Source organism: Bactrocera tryoni, chromosome 3 (assembly GCF_016617805.1).
Source record: "Bactrocera tryoni isolate S06 chromosome 3, CSIRO_BtryS06_freeze2, whole genome shotgun sequence".
NCBI lineage: Eukaryota > Metazoa > Arthropoda > Insecta > Diptera > Tephritidae > Bactrocera > Bactrocera tryoni.
The window spans coordinates 73,137,397-73,158,845 of NC_052501.1; the positions used below are offsets into that span (position 1 = coordinate 73,137,397).

General features: G+C 37.8%; 1 protein-coding gene across 2 annotated transcripts in view; it reads right to left on the bottom strand.

Moving 5' to 3' along the window:
- LOC120770517 (general transcriptional corepressor trfA) overlaps positions 1-20,925 on the bottom strand; it is a 56,270-nt gene extending 35,345 nt beyond the window's left edge. The window contains exons 1-2 of one of the 2 annotated variants that reach the window (XM_040098056.1): positions 20,821-20,925; positions 3,141-3,264 (exon numbers count right to left, since the gene is read on the bottom strand). The gene's annotated coding sequence lies outside the window, so the exon portion shown is untranslated. Of the gene's footprint in view, positions 1-3,140; positions 3,265-6,833; positions 7,012-20,820 lie in introns of those variants that run through there. The other variant, XM_040098055.1, reaches the window with a different exon arrangement.
- Positions 20,926-21,449: the final 524 nt, after the last annotated feature.

Below are 21,449 nucleotides of genomic sequence, written 5' to 3' on the forward strand. Positions count from 1 at the left end.
ATTGAGCTATAGTACGAAGAATTGTCCTATACATAGAAGTAAGCCCTTCAAACAACAAGAGATCCGTCCCAATACCAACTATGGTTCAAAGCCATAAGCGAAGGCAACATCCAATGAAATGACACTTATGTTATTTGAAATTTCTGTAGAAGACTTGTGGTATTAGAATGTTGACAAGGCGTAAAAATCCCTAAGAAGGGATGATAAAATATACCAACTTTATGACTAACTGAACTATACGTATAGTACTTAGAATTGGAACACATCGACTATATTCACGAAGAATTATCGTATACATAGAAGTAGGCCCCTTCAGCTCTGAAATAAACATATTCAAAGTGGTATTCTTCTTGTTTTATTGACCTGAACACCACTTTCCACGGTTGTAGTGTGGTATTAGCTAATGGTAATATGGGAAGTGTGGGATCTCTAATGCATTTGAAGTGGAAAAAGAGGCTTTATAATACTTGTTATATTGAACTCCCCTAAATTTTGGTTAAGTTGAGTTGTGAACTGGTCTATAGTATAATGACTTAAAAGAAAAGAGCACAAACCAGGTTAGAGTAATACGGAGCTTTGCGAACAAATCAATTATTACAAATACGAGTACCTTACAGTTCAATGGGAGGTCTGTAGCCACAGTAACGATAACTAGATGAGAGTATTGTTCTTTAAAGGTAATTTATAGCTTTCACATATGAATCTCATTCTTTAGAAAGCAGAAAAAAAGGCCGCTGGCGACCTCTCACTAGACGAATTTGAATCTAAGCTGGATGATTGAAATATAAAAGTAACTCAGGGGCACTCCGGTGTGAGTGTCATTCATAAGAAAGTCGATAAAGCATCTAGTGATGTTTTTTCACTACTTGAACAGATGTAAACTGAACTAAATATAAGGTTCGATGTAAGAAACTTGCTCGAAGAAAACTGTGACAATTGAAATGCTGTTTGCTCTTATAAGATAATGTCGACAATAATGGAAGGACCGATAAGTTAGCGGGGAGAGTTGATAGTTTAAATAAATTTGTGGTATCGTAAGAGTGAGGAAATTGTGAATATCGCCAGCAACATTGTTTCATGATTTTTCTTTGTAAATATTACGCGTTCTGTTTCAATATTAGGCGGCGCTGAGTCAAGTGCCGTTCTCGCTAAACTGATTAGAAACGTCATTATATTTTATAATTACTGCTGTACATATAACATACGCGCATATACATATATAAAAACCTCGAACCAACTCATGCAGCTTGCCATTTTCGAGACGCCCTACGCGCCAACGGCTATGCAAATTTCAAGTGTCCCCAAATACAACTTTTGTTATTATAATTATTTATATTTCATTTTCAATTGGTAGCTCATTTAACAACGTTAATGAGAGACTGCCCAATTTTGTTGTTGGTGTTGTTAATTTGCAGGTTTTCAATACGCTTTTTCTATTCTTCCAACACATTTCCTTTCATATTTGCTCTACTTATTGAAATTGACTTCGTATTTGCTTGGCGCTAATGAGTTCGAATTGTGCAATGAGTTTGTTGTAAGCACAAAAACAACAAACGAAAAATAATTATTTTTCTGAATTAGTCCGTTGAAATTTCATTAGGTCGCAAAAAGTGCCGCTAAGCTGTGCAAACTGGTCTGAAAATATATGTATATTGTATATAATATATGTGTAGATATGTGAAGTCTTTTCTACTGGCTGTCGAAAGATAAGCGAGATATGAGTACCGGCTCTCATCGTTGGCGAGTTATCAGCAGAAAGCGTAAATAAATTTGAGTAGTTTTACATAGAAATTGAAGCGTTAAGCAAACTTGCAACGGAAATTCGCTTGTGATTGCAACAAAATTGAGCAGCAAACCTTCGAGAATATTCACAATTCAGTAGAAAATAATATATATAATTATACATAACGGGTGATCCAAGTATAGGTACTTCTTTCAATAGCCCTTTTTTGAGCGGTCGCACTTGAGTCGTGTCAACATAGAGAGTTCACACGACGACCGTAGAAAGTCGATTCGGCGCCGTTCGCAGCCTCTCGGACTGACGTATGAAACGACTTGGCGCATTTCACATCGATATCTGAAAAGCGTATAAGACACAGCTTGTGCAGGAACTGAAGCTGCTCGACCTCCCCAGCGATACCGCTACGCTTCCATGGGCTCTTGAAAAGTTCCAAGACGATCCTATGTTTTTGAGCCAAACTTTGTTCAGCGATGAGGCCTGTTTCTACCGCATTGGATATACATATAAACAAGCAAAGTTGTCCGTTTTGGGATGAAGAGCAACCTGAAAGGATTCAAGAGTTGCCATTTTACACAGAAAAAGCAACGGTTTGGTGTGGTTTCTTAGCCGGTGGAGGCATCAGTCCACATTTCTTCAAAAATTATGCCGCTGAGAACGTAACTGTCCATAGCGACAGTTATCGCGCCATAATAACCGACTATTTGATGGCTGAAATTACAGCTTGTCATCTCGGCGACATTTGGTTTCAACAAGATGGCGCCACTTCGCACACATCGCATCAATCAATAGATTTATTGAGAGAACACTTTGGTGAGCAGATAATTTCACGTGTTGAGCGGCCAAAGATCGTGTGATATCACATCGTTAGACTTTTTCCTATGGGGATATATAAAGTCTAAAGTCTTTGCGGACAATCCCGCTTCGATTTAGGCCTTAGTACAAAACATCACGCGTGACATTCGCAAGTTACCTGTCAAAATGCTCTAAGGAGTCATCGAAAATTGGACTTAACGGATGGACCAAATGAGACGTAGCCGCGGCCAACATTTGAAAGAGATTATTTTCAAAAACTAAATGTCAAAGAATGTTCTTTGGAATTATAATAAAAATTCCCGATTACATTTAAAGCTTCTGTGGTTTTCTTTAAAAAAGTAGGGAACCTCGAAATGGATCACCGAAAGAGTGATAGCAAAAAGTATATATTTAAAAATTTGAATGGCGGCTAAGAGAACTATAACAAGGGAAAATTTTTTAGCGACCGTATCAAGAAAAAGATGATCTGATCTTTAGTAATTTCTCTTCTTAAAGCTAAAGAATCATAATCATATTTATATAACAAAAAATATTATTTCTAACCCCTAAAGTCTATATTAAATGTTAAAGTATTTGACAAACTTACCGTATCTTAATAAAACGATTGATTAGTTATCCAGTTATAACTGTTTCCTTTTGAAAGAAATTTCGTAATTGTTTTCAGCGCTGCTTACGTTTATATTCGCTTGTTCCACGCGCAAATTTGTTCACTGTAATTAAAATTTGGAACAATTAGCCGTTTGTTTATTGGAGATGAACTAATTAAGCGAACTTAACGTCAACAGGATATTACTTTCATTTTTGTGTTAAATTCACAACACAGTAAAAAGAAACACAGAATACAAGACACAAGAAACAAAATCAACAGCGAGGGAAACAAACTCAACACCAAGAGCAGCAGAAATGGGCACAAGTGCGAAAAAGAAAACAAAAAAAAAAAAACAAGGTAAAAATAGAAACAAAATTAATTTACGGAGACATGAATACCACACAGAATTTAACTGTAAACGGAAGTTAAAATGGCTGAGAATGGGGAATGAAAAAACAAAAATATGAGAAACAATATAACAAAAAGCGCAAACTGAAGCTTAATGAAAAACGTGTGAGCTTAAAATTAAAAAAAAAATTTTTTAATGAAAGAAAACAGATAAATTAACAGCACATGCGCACTATTAGCGTCTGTCATATTTTTAAGGTTATGTAACGCGTAGAAAACAAAAAAAAACAAAATATTGTAAGAAGTTTTGCTGTTATTTTTCATGTTTTTCTGATACTATAACAACCAGGCCTAATTTTTAATATAAAACGATCGATAAGTTCAAATAGTGTTTGAATCAGATCATAACCTAAAAAAACTAAAAAATATTTAGAATGATATTGCGTATATCGAACCGTTAAAAATAGCTGAAGATTATATTTTAGTTGCCGCATTTAAAGTATTTTCTCAGTTCATTCGTTAATACATCACTTCATACTTATCTTCCACACTTCGTAACCCCTTTTTTCCAAAAACCTAGTTATAAAATTTTTCACATAAATATTGAGGTTACGTGAAAAAAAGTTTATATAAAAAGTTAAAGATCTTTTTATGACCTACAACATTTCCATACAACTTTTTTCTATAAAGCTCCTAATTTTGTCGTAACTCGAAATAAACCGTTTTTAACTCTTAAAAAGGATGTAGCCATATGTAGAAGTTATGGAAAGTTCTCTAAGCTCCATTCACTTTGGAGTGGCCAGAAACGATTATTTTACATATGGCTCAAGCAGCTTACTTCTTTTGGTCTTAGACCAAGTATACTCTGAGTAGCCAAAAAACATCTGATTGAAGGCGAGCTAAAGTTAGAAGACGAAATATTCCTCCTCAGGATTATGTGCCACGTATAAACCAACCCCAATGAAAAGTCGGCTATAACTGCGTAAACGATGCCTACGCCAATAAAGAGAGAACTCTTAAAAGTTCAACACCACCCAACCACTACTTTTCCTGACCTCAAATCGCCCGTAAATTATTTTCCTTTTATTCTTGTTATTTTGTCTTTCATGTCCGATAGGTTTCATCCCACTATAATTTTTTTGCTTTCAAAATTTATCTACCCTAATCTATATAGTAATTTTCAATGAGAGTAAAGGTGTTCGGAAATCTTAAAGCAAATGTCGTATGTATATACCGCTACGTATACTTCTCAATGCTACGAGAAAGTTCGATTTGCGGAAAATCTCAAGTTCTTTTGAGTCCATAAACTTATATAATAGATGCTACTGAAAAATCTATAAACTCTAACAAATTTTGAAAGGCAGCTGTAATAGACTTACTTCAATTAGAAACAAATGACAGAATTATGAAATATTAAGATTCCACATTGGTCTCTGACATAGAAGTCAAAACTGATCTATAGCAAAATATTAAACGAGATTAAGTGGGTAATTGGCTGGTTGGAAAAGGAGGCGAAGGAACTTCATACCAAAGGCGGCCGTACTTAGGCCATAAATAGGCGCATTGTGCTCCCAATTTGTAACCAAATTAAACCTTTACCAGCAACTCAAGGGATTTGCTAAAATAGCTAAATATTTTTTACCACCTGTCCAATTTCTCTTAACTTGGAGCATTCCGTTTCATTCGGCTGAAGGCAGAACATTAGAACATAGTATGTTTCAACGTCTCAACATCTTTCTCGAATAGTCAACATTCCGCCGAAACTACTTTTTCAGTTTTCTGAAGGTGGGATCTGATGATGACCCTTACAATATTACTAAGTACCCTTTCGTCTGGAAGCTTGTTGGTCATTTCACGAACAACACTACCCCAAAGTGACTTTATAATATTGAATTATGAAAATAAAAACATAGACAGTTTTTAATAAGAAAAATTTTGATGCCAAAGGACCTAGTTGAGCTTCGAAATATGAAATAACTGCTGTCTATGTTTTTTCAATCCATTATAAACATAAACAGTAAAAAACAAAGAGCAGCAGCTACTTTAAACTACAAGACAGACAGGATGATGCGCTGAAAATAAAGTGTCCGTCAGTCAGTTTAGGTATGGGTCTTAGGCTGATCTACGGTAAAAAGATCACACTTGGAGAGCTAAATATAAACACTCAAACATCCAAAAACTGCCTTGAACTGATCACAAGTCTATTCCTTCTAATTCAGTTAGTTCGAGCCTATCACAAATATATTATTTCCATTCTAGTAAGTTCGCCATTAGTTCTTTACTGGTTAAGGTATAATATCATAGGTGTTCTAGGTTATCGTATATGATCCCAGGTGTTTCAGACTCATTACTCACAAACGCTGAATAATTGATAACTATTTAGCACACGAAACTATATAGCAACCTATGGACGTCCTTTGTACAGTGCCACATGTAAACTCACCACCTAACGAGGTAAGGCGAACTTAGGTAAAGGCGCGCAACTCTATAGATATTTTGCTATGTAGATGGTGCTCAAAGGAACTTGCGACGGCACGGTTATTAAAACTTGGCCAAAACTTGAAATAATTACGCGAGCGCCGATCATTCAGTAGCAAATCTGAAGAAAACGTTGATTTTTTTCACCGTTTTATGATATAAATTCCTTGAGTGCTTTTCCTTTTCACATCAGACTGTGTCTGGTTAATATAAGAGACACTTCAGTTTTGCACAATTTATAACCAACTGTATTAATTAATTATATCAATAGTACTAGTAGTCATTGTCTGACTTATTATAGACAATGCTGCATTATATCAGAACATATAGCAAAATAATTGATAAGCTGATAAGCCAAGCATTGCAAAAAGCAATAAAAAAACCAACTTATGCCGAGTTCACACCTCAGCGTAGAAAAATAGAAAGCAATAATATCAATATTGCGTGCGAAGCATAAATAATGCGGGAATTTAATGAAAGGAAATGAAAATGGACGTGCAAATGACAGTCAAACGTCGCTCGCGTGCCACAGGACGTATGAGTGACGCGCCACTGCCATTGATGGGCAACGCGCGCCACCCAAGCCGCGTGGGTGTTGCAGTTGGGCGCAGTAATGGTGGGTGTAACAAAGACGGGCGAGCGCTTGGTTGCTTGGCGCTTTGTTTGGAAAAGCGGCGGAAAGAATTATGTTTATTAAAATTTCTTTTTGTGCTAAATTTATTTGCTAACGCTTTAAGGGTTTATGTTGCGGTTTTCATGCATGCATGTAATTATTTATACATATTTTCAATTTATGATGTGGCAGGCATACAAATAACATATTTTTTTAGTTAACAAATAAGCATAAAATTGATTTTCACTAACAATTTGGTCGCTGGTGTGGACGCAGACGTCTGCCGCTGCTTACAATGACGCACAAAATGCCGTTAAAATGTGCAAAGTTTTAGGAAAAACACTGGTTTTTGTTGCACTTTTGTTTATAACTGTTTAGTTGTGCTTAAAAATAGTTTTGTTTTTTTTTTTTAATTTTTTGAAATTTATTTTTTTTTAATTTTTTTTTAAATTATTTGTTTTTTGATTTTTTTTATCTTCTTTTGTTTGTTTTGAATATTTTTTTTGAAGTGTTTTTATTTTAAATATTAAAAAAAAATGTTTTCAGTTTTTTTTCAATTTTTTATTTATTTTCCTTTTCTCAAATATCGCTTTTGTCAAATTATGCCGTTTTTCGCTTTCAGTTAAATTTCGCTCAATTCCTCACTTCCACATTCCACGTCACAGCAAATAAAATTTCGACAAGCGTCGCGGCGCACAGCTGAGAGCTAACTGAAATTTCGTTAAACGAAAAGCGGTTAGACTAAAACACAGTAGACTGGCTAACGCGCAGCGCTAACTGCGGCAGTAAGAAGCACACACACACATACACACCCAGCGAAGAAACAGGGAGACGAAATTGAAATTGAAGTGAGTGAAAAAAGTCGCTTGAAAATTTCGCGCACACATGACTACGCTTAATCACAGGAAAGAGCGCAGGCACATACATATATGTATGTATGTTTAATATGAGTATATATGTATATATTCACATATGTATATACATATATAGTATATGAATATATACGTGTGTACTTGTACCTTCCTTGTGTTTGTAGTTGTAGTAAACGTCAAATTGTTAGTGGTATTTTGCCAATAGGTAACAACCTACAAATATATACATATGTACATATACATATGTACGTATGTATATATGGCGCAAATATTGGTAATATAAATATGTATATGTATACCAAATACAATAACAACTATAAAAGCCTGCGATAACAACACGCTGACGCTCGGCGATCGAACAAAAGCAACAACAAAGGCATAGCGTTTGATAAACACGGCGAAAACCCGCAAAGCACACACATATACAAGCGCATACAAGCATATAAACGCATATACATACATGCACACACATTGGTGCGCAGCATAACAAAGTCAGTCGGCAATAACTTTGGCTAACTGGCATTGGCAACGGCTCTGGAGCGATATGTCGCTGAACGATAACAATACCAAGAGCGCATTAGAGCGCTATACATACATACAAACATGCAAGTATATATATACATACATACAATTATATATACACATACATATAGATATATGAACACGTAATATCTATATGGTTGTGCGCTTATGGCTTTTACTTTTTTATTACATTTATGCACGTCAAGAAAAGGCCAAGTTGCGCTGCAATAAACCGCAATACGCACACTTACCACTCGCATAAATATTCGATACAATGTCTTAGTTGACGTTAAACAGTAGTAAATAAGTAATAGGTTGACTGCCGGGGTTCCTAACAATGCCGACAGCGCCGAAGTGCAAAGTCTTTTTAATACAACCGCACCCAAATCTCAAACAATTGATGATATTGAGCACTTAAATGTTCCGACTTGACGTTACGACTAGGTTAGGTGGTGAGTTGTTAAATTTTTAATGGCCCCAACACATACATAGATTTAGCTGAAGCTAAATGTTGAACTAGATTGATATTAATTTATAGACATATGCCAAAATTTACTTAACAGTATTGAGCTGAGACCCCGTAAGAAACTCGCAGCTAGACTGCATTCCTTAATGCCAGCCCTTGATTTTGCTAGACCTAGCATCAAGAGATGCAGTAACCTCGTATATCATATCGGCTAGTAATGTCTTGCGAAGCAGGGCAGCAGTGGAAAGCCACTTCTTATTTATTGGGTGTAAGGCCACAAAGGCATGGAGAATCTGGACAGAAGCATGGTAAAGAAAAACTGCTAAAGTCGTGTGCAAAACAGTAGACCGGAAGTACATAAAATTCCTATTGGCACTCGATGGAAGAGACTGTAGGAACATGATCGGAATGCTAACTGGTCACAGTGTGGTGGCGACACACGCCCGCAGAATGAGGCTAACAGATCGAGCAAGACCCCAGGGAAACAATGGAGCATCTCTTGTGCACTTGTCCCGCACTAGCAAAACTACGCTGTAAGCATCTGGGGACCCCACGGTATGATACATTGGATGAGATATCGGTAGTGAGGGTCTGTTAAAATTCGCATTAAGCGCAGGCATCCTAAAGGATGACGACCCCTTATGGACCTAGTAATTGAAATCTGGTATTGCAAAGAACCAAAACTGGTCTATGCTTGTCTCATTGGCCTACCAGATTAACCTAACTTAAGCTATTGAACTGAGATCTCGTAAGAAACTCGCAGCTAATCTGCATCCCTTGATGCTAATCCTGTAATTTCGTAGAAAAGAACAGTTACTTACTAATATTGGACGAAGAAAGTCGGAGCTAGTCTGCATCCCTTCATACGAGTTCTTTCGTAAAAAAGAAAATACATTCCCATAGCTTCCACGTCTACTTATACTATTTCATACACCAACCCTTAATCAAAATTCAGCTGAGGCGATTAATTTCTACCCCAGCCAAAGGTTAGATACTTTCGGGGGATTTGTGGGGTGTGTCGGAGTCGCTGGAGAACAGGCGAAGTTTTTTTTCCGAAAGGATCAAAGCTCAAGTCTTTCGTCGGAAGCTGTCAATGAGCTCCTAGTTCAATTTGCCAGATCCCCATAGTGTCTTTCAAGCGGAAATGACAGCCACAAAGGTAGCAGCAGATGTACTTCTCCGAAAGGACGAAAAGTTCAACCATTCAAATTCCATTAAGCTGTGAACGAGCCAGTGTTTCTCTGTCTTCGTGCACTCGGACCCTATATCTATGCGTTTCGAGCGATCTCAGCAAACGTTGGACAGTTACCAGCACTTGTGGAGTTCCGAAAGCTTTTTGGCCTAGAATACATCGTAAAAAGTCCAACAAACCGCTAGCTCTTAGCAAGGTTTAAAATGATTGGTGTCCTAACTGAACATTGTCACAGGCGTTGAGAAGCAAGCAGAAGGTGGAAACATCGAAACACTTTCTCTGCCTTTGTCCAGCTTTCTCCACACTAAAATTAAAACATCTCGGTTGCCATACTTTTCACGGAGATGATATTAGCCGCCTCAATAAATTTGTATCAGGCTATAGGCATTCTTTTGATATGCGACGCACTTTTGCAAGCTAAGGAGTTATGGGCATTATAACGGACAGGTATCTTTAACTGCCCAAGTCGAATTATTCGTGGCCACACCAAAAATCAGCTTACCTAACCTACCTGTTTGGCAAAGGGCATGAGATCCCGGCTCTTTCAATCAAAGATTCAAGAACAACGTGACTTTTCTTTTCAAACCTTTTGCTTTGTAGTTGCCTGTCAATCCTCTCATGGTACCCATACTACTTCTGGGTACTAGGTACTCCTTAACTTATCTCTAGTGTTTGAACGGTGAGCTAACTTTGCTATAGGAGAACAGAGGACGTGAGTCTCACTAGAGCTCCTCCGTTTAACTACTTAAATCGCATTATGCGTTTTTCTTTTTAGAGATTTGACATTGTTTATCAAGTGACGGTTCCGAACATATTACGAGAACCAATATATCTTAAAATTCAACACTATCTATATAGACTATAAGATCGTCCGATTAGTTCTTAAATTTCCATCGACGCCAAACTCATAAGTATTATCGATTTATGGCCGAATTATCGTTCGGGATGTCGATAGTCGTAATAAATCGAGTATACATACCCTACTCTATCACCTTTTGCGAATTTATTGATGTAGCATTCTCATCATATTCCTTTATAAAAATTCCATATATATTTTTTACATTTTATTTCGAATTCTTCATTCGACAATTTGCACATTGGTGCTAATATCTTTATCGCAATATGTTTCTTAAAATTTCGCTGTTGTTGTTTTTATGACAATATAACATACGTGTTTGGAGACTAATATTTTATATTTCGTTGTTGTATTATTTTTTTATTGGAGCAAAGCAAAACAGTTACTGAGTATTTGTAGAAAACAGCTACCCCTCATAGACCCGCAGGCTGCTCTCGCTGCCAACTGTCATACTTATGTTCTAACTGTCACTATGGCTTTAGCAATGACAGTAAGCATTGGCGGCGGGAGTGATGTGACAAATTCTTTTAAAATTCACATGCTTGCAAGTATATAGTATATCTATTTCTGTGTATATCTGTATGTATTTTGGCTGGCACTTGCTCGCTAGAGTATTGCTAAATATAAATTGTGAGGAATGTCAACCACCGCGCGGAAGAATGAAAATGTAGACAGTTAATCGAAGTTATGATGGCAGACATTTATCACCTCAATATTTTTCCAAGAATTATTGCTAAAATTGTCTTCTGTAAAGCTTGTAAAGCCGCCCTGTAGTAAAAAAGCGAAATTCCGGCAAAGCATTGGAACTAGTGCAAAACGGTTACAAAATAAATCAGTTGACACACACATTTTCGTCAACGGCAACTTTGTATAAAATTTGGCATAGCACATAGCACCAGTTGAGAACGGGTTCTGATTAATGAGATTACCTCTCATATTGTTATTGTAGCGACAAAAACATTTCTCCAATAATTGAGAAATGCTGCTGAGCTGACAGTGCTTTGGCGGATATAAATACGGCTTCGATCCGCTTTCTTAAACCCAACTGCCATGGCAATGAAGAGCTCAACCTTAACAGCAGCCACATCTGTTTCCCAAAAACATCACAGAGGTCCGGTAGCCTAAAGCTAAGATCGACGGAGGACTCCTTATAAAAAACTGCACTTCCAACCTTCTCTCTTAGCGTCGACGCAACCATGAAAAAGCATACAGCGCCTCTTTTCCACAGTTCCTTCGTCGGTTTGAGAGCAGGGAAAAGGCCACCACGAGTAACCTTTGGGAGGTAGTGATTCATGCTTTCAGGAACGAAGTTAAAGAAGAAGAGTATTCAAGCATATCCAGTTTCCTGAGTCTTTGTTCTCACTTCACAGCGGTGCCCCTGTCGATTATGTACACGGTGGCTTCGAGCGCCCTCTCCCAGACGAATACAGAACATTATTGACTTGAATACGTAGAGCCAAAAGACAACCTGTGGCGGATTCCAAACATAACGCACAACCCTGCGGAGGAGATGTTTCGCCTTCTCACTTTAGCTCGCCTTCAAACGGATGTTCTTTGGCTACCCAGAGGATACTTGGTCTAGGACCGGAAGTCGTGAGCTGCTTGAGCCATATGTGAAATAATCGTTTCTGGCCACTCCCAAGTGAATAGCAATCAGAGAATTTTCCTCACTTGCGTGAACATCTACATATTACTCCATCCACCACCCTCTCAATCGCCGGGAGAAGCAGAGGAATTGGAAGACCTCTACTCCGTTGGAAATACCAGGTGGAGAAGAACCTGGCTTCGCTTGGAATCTCCAATTTTTGCCACGTAGTGAAAATAAGCAACGACTGGCGCGCTGTTGTTAACTCGACTATAACCGCGTAAGCGGTGTCTACGACAGTAAAGAAGAAGAAGAGGTAAAAGTCCCCACCTCTACAGCAATATAAAGCAAGTTGTACTTTCCTTACTGTCTCCTCAACATTTGACCGCCACCAATTCATTCTATCAAGGATAAGCCTAAGGTATTTCACCTTTTCAACAGGTTAATGGCGTGCGAATCCGAATGAGGGCTGAGGCACGTTTAGGATTCTATATCTCCTGATAAATTAAACCACTGCATCGCAACAGCCCCGTTCTTCGAGCTCCTTAGTAGAGTATTTAGCACCACCATCCAAAATAGTGGGAAAACACCCCTTTTAACCCTTCAAAATAACTTTGTACTGCCCCACTCCGTTAAGATCATTCGGTCGCAAAGAAGACTATATATTTGAGACGATTGAGGTTCGATTCCACCTCAAACGTAACGAATGCCTTAACCTTTGTTGAAGGCCCACTCGATTTGGAGAAAGGTGTCTATCACAAACTCTTTGTGGATAAAGACTCGGCAACGTACAGAGCAGAGTTGTTCAATCTGCCTTTGTCGTAGGTATGCTGGACCCTAACGTACAAGTTCTTGACCCTCTCCAACGCTTTCAACAGAAACTAGTATAGGCTAATGGACCTGAAGTCCTTAGCAACGTAGTGATAGCTCTTTCTGGTCCTCCTATTAATTTCCTGCTTGATCAGTGAACATGCAGAGAATTTGTAAGATTGTTAGTCTAATGAAGAAATTCTAATGAATTTAACGGAAATATTAAAAATAGCAAAAAATGGTAAGACTTTGCTCAGCATTTTAAAATTCTTAATTTATTTCTCAAAATCTACTTCAGAAAGACAAGCGTATACTACACACTAATGATTCGTTTGATGTGACATTTGACATAGATGTCACTGACAGTCATACAAACCTAGAAACAAAATATTTCGACGAATGGGTTTTCAAGTCTTACCATATTTTGCCCACATATGTATATGAACTCATAAAATATAGTTTCTTCATAAGCAAAAAAAATATGAAAAATAATATAAGTTGAACTAAAATACATACGAATAAACAATATTCGAAAACAGTTACGAAAATAAATATACAATATACATATATACATATATATATATATATATAAAGAATGTCTGGAAATATATACCTATATGAATATATAAGTGAGAATATTGTCGCTTTTATCGCTATCCACAGCACAGCTTTTGAATGCTAATAAAGTTAAAAATACGTACGAGAACGAGATAACAAAAACAAAACACAACAACAAGATATGAGCTTAAAATTATTATACACAAAAAATAAATGAAGCCATTAAAAAATAAGCGTGTACTTGAACTTCAAATGCAGATAAAATACATATGTACATATTGTATGTATATGGGACAAAATGTGAACCGAGTTGCACTTGAACTACATGAAACAAGTCAAGTGCAATACGTCACAACACAAACAATAACACAATAAATAAGCATGTAAGGAAAGGCAAAGTTCGAGTGTAACTGAATATTAAATGCTTTCGCAGAGCCCTAAGTTTTTAAATTTGGAAGTTCGAAAATTGTAACCGGTTTTTTAATAGGGGCGCTACAAAAGTAGACCGATAGGGACAGGGACAAACGACGCCATATTTTTTTCCGCTTTGACATTTCTCTTCAAGAAGGTTTGCCATTTTATCATGGATAGGTATACGATTCAACAACGAGTCGAAACTATTAAAATTTACTACCGAAATTCAGTGTCAGTGACCTCAACTTTACGAGCGCTACGTACAATTTATGGTCGTCATAATCGTCCTGTCAGATAACAATTGAGCATCTAGTGGAAAAATTTGAATCCACAGGTACAATATAAAATGTTTCCGTGCCAGTGAGATAAAAAAGTACCCGTAAAGTCGAGAATATTGCTGCCGCAAGCGCTTCAATTGAGGAAGACCCAAATCAATTGAGGAAGACCTATCACACGTCGTTCTCAAGCGCTGGGCATTTCTCTAACGACATTGTGGAGAATTTTGCGAAAAGATCTTGGCCTACATCCTCACAAGATCAAATTGACGCAAAAACTGAAGCCGCTTGACCACCAGAATCGTCGTATGTTCGTGAATAGTAGCAACTTGAAAATGATCCGGATTTTCATCGAAAAATCATCTTCAGTCAATACGCAAAATATGCGCTATTGGTCAGGCAGCAATCCACATATACTCCATGAGTCACAATTGCATCCCTAAAAAATTACGGTTTGATGCGGTTTATGGCCCGACGGCGTCATTGGTCGTACTTCTTCCGTGATGATCAACACCGGCACGTTACTGTGAATGGAATCGCTACCGCTCAATGATAACCGTAAACTTTTGGCTCGAATTGGATGATATGAACTTGGACAATATGTGCTTCCAACAGGACGGTGCTACAAGCCACACAGCGAATGCCGCAATCGATTTATTGAAAATCAAGTTTGGTGAACGTGTTATCTCACGAAATGGCCCCTCGGTCGTGCGAATTGACGCCGTTAGACTATTTCTTCTTGATGAATTTCTTACGAATGTCGAACGTGAAATTGCAGCTGTATCGGCCGATTTATGCTTGAAAGCCGTCGAAAATTGGGTTCAGCATCTGGACTTCTGCAAGCGTGCCTATGGTGAACATGCAAAAGAAATCGAGTTCCATACACAATGGCATCGAATGTATTTTTACAGGAGTAAACAATTTCATTGATACTCCATGACAGAGTGGTCGTTCTGGCGTAGTTCGAGCCAATTCTACCATAAAAACTGTTCACGAACACAGGCGGAAAAATCAATGCCGACGGTCAACTGACAGCTGCTGTAATGGATTGGTGAGAAGGCCTTCCTGCTTTTCGGTTCTTTATAAAAGGAGTTAAAACTTCGAAAAGTCTACCAAAAAGATGGTTTGGAAGTCGTGGCAAAGCAGTTAAAGAATGTTCTTTTCAAAGAAGAGCATTGCATCTTCCAGCAAGAACGTGCTGCAGCACACAGAGCTAAAACCAAACAGAATTCTGTAAACTGGGTATATCGGAGGCCACGAGACGCACTGAAAATCTCCACTACTTTCATGGCACTCCTTGCAATCTAGATCACTGCATTGGGGAATCTTCTACTGGTGGCACCTGCTCTGCTCGCTGATGTGCGATGGGTTTGTGCGAGTGTCGAAGCCGTTGAAGAATGGATCGAAGTTCAGAGAGAGGGTGGGAAGGAAAGTCTTCTGTCAACTCTAGTTTGAGGCTATGAGAGGAAGCGGAGACTTCTTTGGGAAGTTCTCTAAAACTCAGGTTACCAGACCACAGTAGCATTGAATGTACTGCTTCGAAATACAGCTTCCTTTAGAAAGGTGTGCCTTGATCTGATAGCCGAGCAGCTTTGAGCTGGCTGACTATGCGCTCAAAACTAGTCAAGGAGTAAATGATCTCATTAGCAATAGCTTCAAGCTTTTTCCATAGGAGACTTCTATGCCCGGTGCCGGTGCCCGGTCACAGCGAAATCACCGAAAACGCCAAAGGCGATGTGTTTGCAAAGGAGGACACTTTTACCCAAATTTGAAGTTTTAAGCGAAACTTTTTACAGAGATTCCGCAGTTTTTGTAGTCTTGCATAATACGAACCGAGTTTATTCTTTCCACTCAAAATAATGGTATTATTCACCATAGGAGGCACTCACATAACACCATGTGTGTGATTACGTACCAATATGTCATGCAGAGCTCTGCTAAAAGTATATATGTATACATATGTCTTGTAATATTTTTCAGCGCCTTTAAATTAGACAAAAATTTGCGCGAAGGTTCATGAAGAAAGGTCAGTTTATTTCCTTTCAAATTACTCATATACAAAATATACATGTGTACCAATATAGGCCTATCAAATAGACGTGTATATACACACACATATATGTATATGTGCATCTAAACACAACTTAGCACACACTAATTTGATTGGAACTAATTTGATTTGAATGCCAATTGGCTTTGGATCCATACTGACGATTTTTCCAGTAATTGCTCAGGTCAATGTGTACAAACAACAATGTGCCTAATATAATGATAAATAACTCGGAACTAAAGATAAGTTAAAACAAGTAAGGAAGGGCTAAGTTTGGGTGTCACCGAACATTTTATACTCTCGCATGATAAAGTGATAATCGAGATTTCATTATACGTCATTTACATATTTTTCAAATACCGTATTTTTGTAATGTTTTATTCCGCTATCATCATTGGTTCCTAATGTATATACTCGTATTATACAGAAAAGGCATCAGATGAAATTCAAAATAGCGTTATATTGGAAGAAGGCGTGGTTGTGAACCGATTTCACCTATATTTCATACATGTCATCAGCGTGTTAAGGAAATATTATATACCGAATTTCATTGAAATCGGTCTAGTAGTTCCTGAGATATGGTTTTTGGTCCATAAGTGGGCGAGGCCACGCCCATTTTCAATTTTTAAAAAAAGCCTAGGTGCAGCTTCCTTCTGCAATTTCTTCCATAAAATTTAGTGTTTCTGGCGTTTTTTGTTAGTCCGTTAACGCACTTTTAGTGATTTTCAACATAACCTTTGTATGGGAGGTGGGCGTGGTTATTATCCGATTTCTTCCATTTTTGAACTGTATATGGGAATGTCTGAAGAAAACGACTCTGTAGAGTTTGGTTGACATAGCTATAGTAGTTTCCGAGATATGTACAAAAAACTTAGTAGGGGGCGGGGCCACGCCCACTTTTCCAAAAAAATAACATCCAAATATTCCCCTCCCTAATGCGATCCCTTGTGCCAAATTTCACTTTAATATAACACTTTATAGGTTTTCGGTTTTCGCCATTTTGTGGGAGTGGCAGTGGGTCGATTTTGCCCATCTTCGAACTTAACTTTCTTATGGAGCCAAGAAATACGTGTACCAAGTTTCATCATGATATCTCAATTTTTACTCAAGTTACAGCTTGCACGGACGGACGGACAGACAGACATCCGGATTGCGACTCTACTCGTCACCCTGATCACTTTGGTATATATAACCCTATATCTGACTCTTTTAGTTTTAGGACTTACAAACAACCGTTATGCGAACAAAACTATAATACTCTCCTTAAAAACATTGTTGCGAGAGTATAAAAATAGTAATTACGAGGGTGGTTGAATAATTATTTAGTCTTGCAAAGAAAAACGAAAAGTTTCGAAAAGTAACGAGTTTTTGCTGAACACAGTCTCATTTTGCACACGATGCACTTGAGCCAGCAGCTCTCCAACTTCTTTAACCCGAAAAAAAGTTTTCTGGAAACCTTTAAGGTAGACTTCCGTGGCGGCGCTCGCTTCTTCCCTCAAAATTTCTGCACAATAAGTGACATTTTCAAAGAAGTTGTCTTTCAAAAAGAAGTCGTATAGAACCAAGTCTGCAGAATACCGTGAATGGCACAGTAGTTCGTAGCTTAGCTCGACCTACTTGCTCAAGACGAAGTCGAAGATGTGAGCCAATGCTCTGCCATAGTGGAAGCAGACTTTTTCGTCGCCCAATGAAACAATGTTTTCTGTGATTCGGCGTCGAACTGGCCTTGCCATACATTTATCCTCTTAGTTGATGCACATCACATCTTCTAAAACCCAAAAAAAAAACAGCGGTCATTCCCATTTCCAGCCATTAGAACAAACCTCGTCTACTTCGGAGCAGATTGGCCGCCGAAGTCCATTGCTTCAACAGTTCCTTGTTTTTCGGTGTTTACTAGTGGATTCTTAGACAACGAAAAAGCTCCTTAGGTTCGCACTTACACGGCGTCCCATACTAACTGTGATGTGGTCTCACTGTTGCGCTTGGTTTTCGGAACAAGAAAACGCTACATAACTTCCTCACGCCCATCGTTTAATACATACATTATACTTGTATAATCTTCACAGCTTTGCAGTTTTTTGAGATATCTACTGATAATCGGTTAATACGAGATCGTAGATTTCTGTTCCATTAACCTACTGGCAACCGTTTTTAGAGCACTTATCAGTAGCTCATCGAAAACCGACGTACATACATCCGCCTTGTAAATCGTTAAACACCCTTTTGGTAGTACCCGTGGAAGCAGAAGAAAAAGTCCTCGGTTTCTAAGCTCATTCGAGGTCACGGGAGTAATATCTTGCAGAAATGGCTTTCAGGGTAATGTCACAAGCGCCTCCGTCCCTTTAAAACTATGGCAAGTCTTCGAGTATGTTCGACGCTTCGTCGCCATTAGATTGGCGGTACAGGCTCAGTGAATATAAAACCTGACTAATTCTATGGCCAGGCTCTGAACACAATTGCCCATAAAGTTTCGTGTCAACACTCCCAGCAATACATAGATACAACTTTGCTATCGAACGAATATAGCGGCTTGAAGCAGAAATCATTACACGCGAATAATGAAAGTAACAGACTAGTGCAAAACCAAGAAGTACAAACTGCCGACGAATTGAAAGTATTCAAAAGGCAAAGGATTTTGCGAGAGAGCAATACAAACTGAAGAAACACTTCTGCCTGAATCAGTAGAAACCTCTATGGCTGAATCAGTAGATGTAAGCATGTAAACAGACAATAGGATCCCGTCCACCGACCGGAGCGCACGAAATGGACACAACTCGCCAGGGCAGGAGTTCATTCTGAAGATGAAAGTAGAAGAGGATAAGGCGCTCTTAAAACGCCGCGCTACATTCAAAAAGATGAATTTCGAAATTTTTAATAGAAAAATATAAGTACCGAGATAAAAATCAAATATCTAAGTAAGGCAGAAAACATTCCTGAAGTAATTACGAGAAATGATGCCAGTCGATAGTACTTGGCCGCCTAAAAATCCGCACCGAAACTGGATAAAAGCAGAAAGGTGTACAAGACCCACAGACATAACGAAGCTGCTCATTTGTTAAAATCATCGATATTGGAGTATTATAGTATAGGTTAGGTTAATCTGGTAGGCCAATGAGCCACGCATAGACTAGTTTTGGTTCTTTGCAATATCAGTTGGAGTTGAGTTATTAGGTCCATGAGGAGTTGTCATTCTTTATGATGCCTGTGCTTGAAGCAAATTTCCACTCCAAAGTTCCTCCTCCAGTATATTATACCGTGGGACCACAGATATTTACAGTGTAGTCTTACCAATGCGGGACTAGTGCACAAGAAATATCCTATACAAGTAGTTTCCTTGGCACTTTGCTCTAGATATACTTGTATAGTATCAAGCAGCCATACAAACTGAACGATCAACCTCAAGTTCTTATATGGAAACATTTTCATTTGTGAAGGGGATTATGACATTGTTGCAACCGAAGTTAACGTTTTTTCTTGTTATGCTTATAAACAATCTACAACAAAGTAAATATATAAAATTACATAATTTACTATCTGAAGTGTCAACAAAAACACTTTAGCCATTTACCGTTGTTCTCTTCAACGTGAGCGGTCTCATACAAATGCATGCTTATGTATGTACGTATATTCCAGCCAATGAAAGCGAAATTCTTTCACTACTTAATATTACAAACAGGTACATGTACATATGTATGTAGGTACAGTGTGTTTGATTGCTAAAAGCATAACAAGTTGAGCGTCTGTTCAACGCCAAGTTAGTCACATCGTCATTGGAACTTACGTCTACCTGTTTACGAGCTTAAGTATATTTATAAGTATGTAATATGCACCCATACACATGTAAATATGTCTAAATGTATGTATGTATGCCTTCAGCACCTCCGGTCATCCGGTACATCAAAGACACCATAACAAACTTTCTTCGTAAAAAATTATAAAAGAAATGTGAATGCGCTTTTCCCTTCCTTTTGGACTGTCTCGCTTTGGTATCTATGCATGTGTGTATGTATGTACATATGCATGTATTTTTATTTCAGCGTAACATATTATATTTGTTGTTGTAACGTGCTTTTTCTTTTGTATTTCAATTAAATAAAACAATATTGTAAAATAAATTTCCCATTTGACATTCCGATACTGACTTTCCGATGCTCTCTACTTAATTTGCATAATAAATTCAATTTTTTTCAATTCTTATAACGATTCAAAGCGTTAGCTGGTCTGCTGTTATGTGTGTGTTTGAATACAAGCTTTGCTTGGCGCTTAGAAAAATGCGGCGGAGATGTTGCATGCTTACAATATACATCATACATATAAACACATACATATGAGCAGTGACTTGGCGCTAGCGTTGGCGTTACTAGCGCTGGAATACACGATTAACTTAAAGCACATACATACATATTTTAAATTATTTAGCAAGTAGAAACTGTTATATACATATTTACAAGTATGTACATATATGTTTGTATATTTATTTTATTTTTGCCTCGCCAAAGCTTTCTTCTATTTATACCGAACCGTATTTGTTTATTTATTTCGATTTGTTGCACTTCACACGCGCTATACCAAACAAAAAGCAGTATGAAAAGAAAATAAGCTTAACAATTACTATAATAATCGCGCAAGCAAAACTACCTGCTTTCTTTGAGTTGTGGCTCGTTACATACATACATAAACGTATGTGTGTAATACTTTACATGCGTTTAACTTTTAGCGTAATTAGCGTTTGCGCAGCCGCGTCCGTTCCGTTTAAACCGATCACTTCAACATTACAAATTGAACTCCAGCCCGGTATACACGCGCCAAAGCCAACTAGTCAGTCAAGCCGGTCAGGGTACGCAAAAAGCCCGCATGCACGGCAAGCAACCAACAGCACAACAAGCTTGTCCCACTGGGCGAACGCGCAAACATACAAACACGAGCCGGCACAATGCATAAAGCACCCACAAAATATGTTAAGTTTGCGAAGACGAGCAATTGACAGAAAAAACAAGTTGGGAAAGAAAGCGTATAAGCAGCGCTTGTGTTATATATGAGCTTTTACTTTGTGTTTAATACTTGAAGGAAATTCTCCTGTGTTAAAGGGTTTTTAATTTTTTCTAGCATTTTTTTCTTATTTTTTATCAAAATTCCGTACCGTGCGTTTTAACCATAATTCACATTTTCTATTTCATTTATTCACTATTTCTTTTTATAGTTGCTGATTTCAAACACGTAATTTTTTTTACCGAATTTTCCACAAATTCAAACAATCTTCTTATACA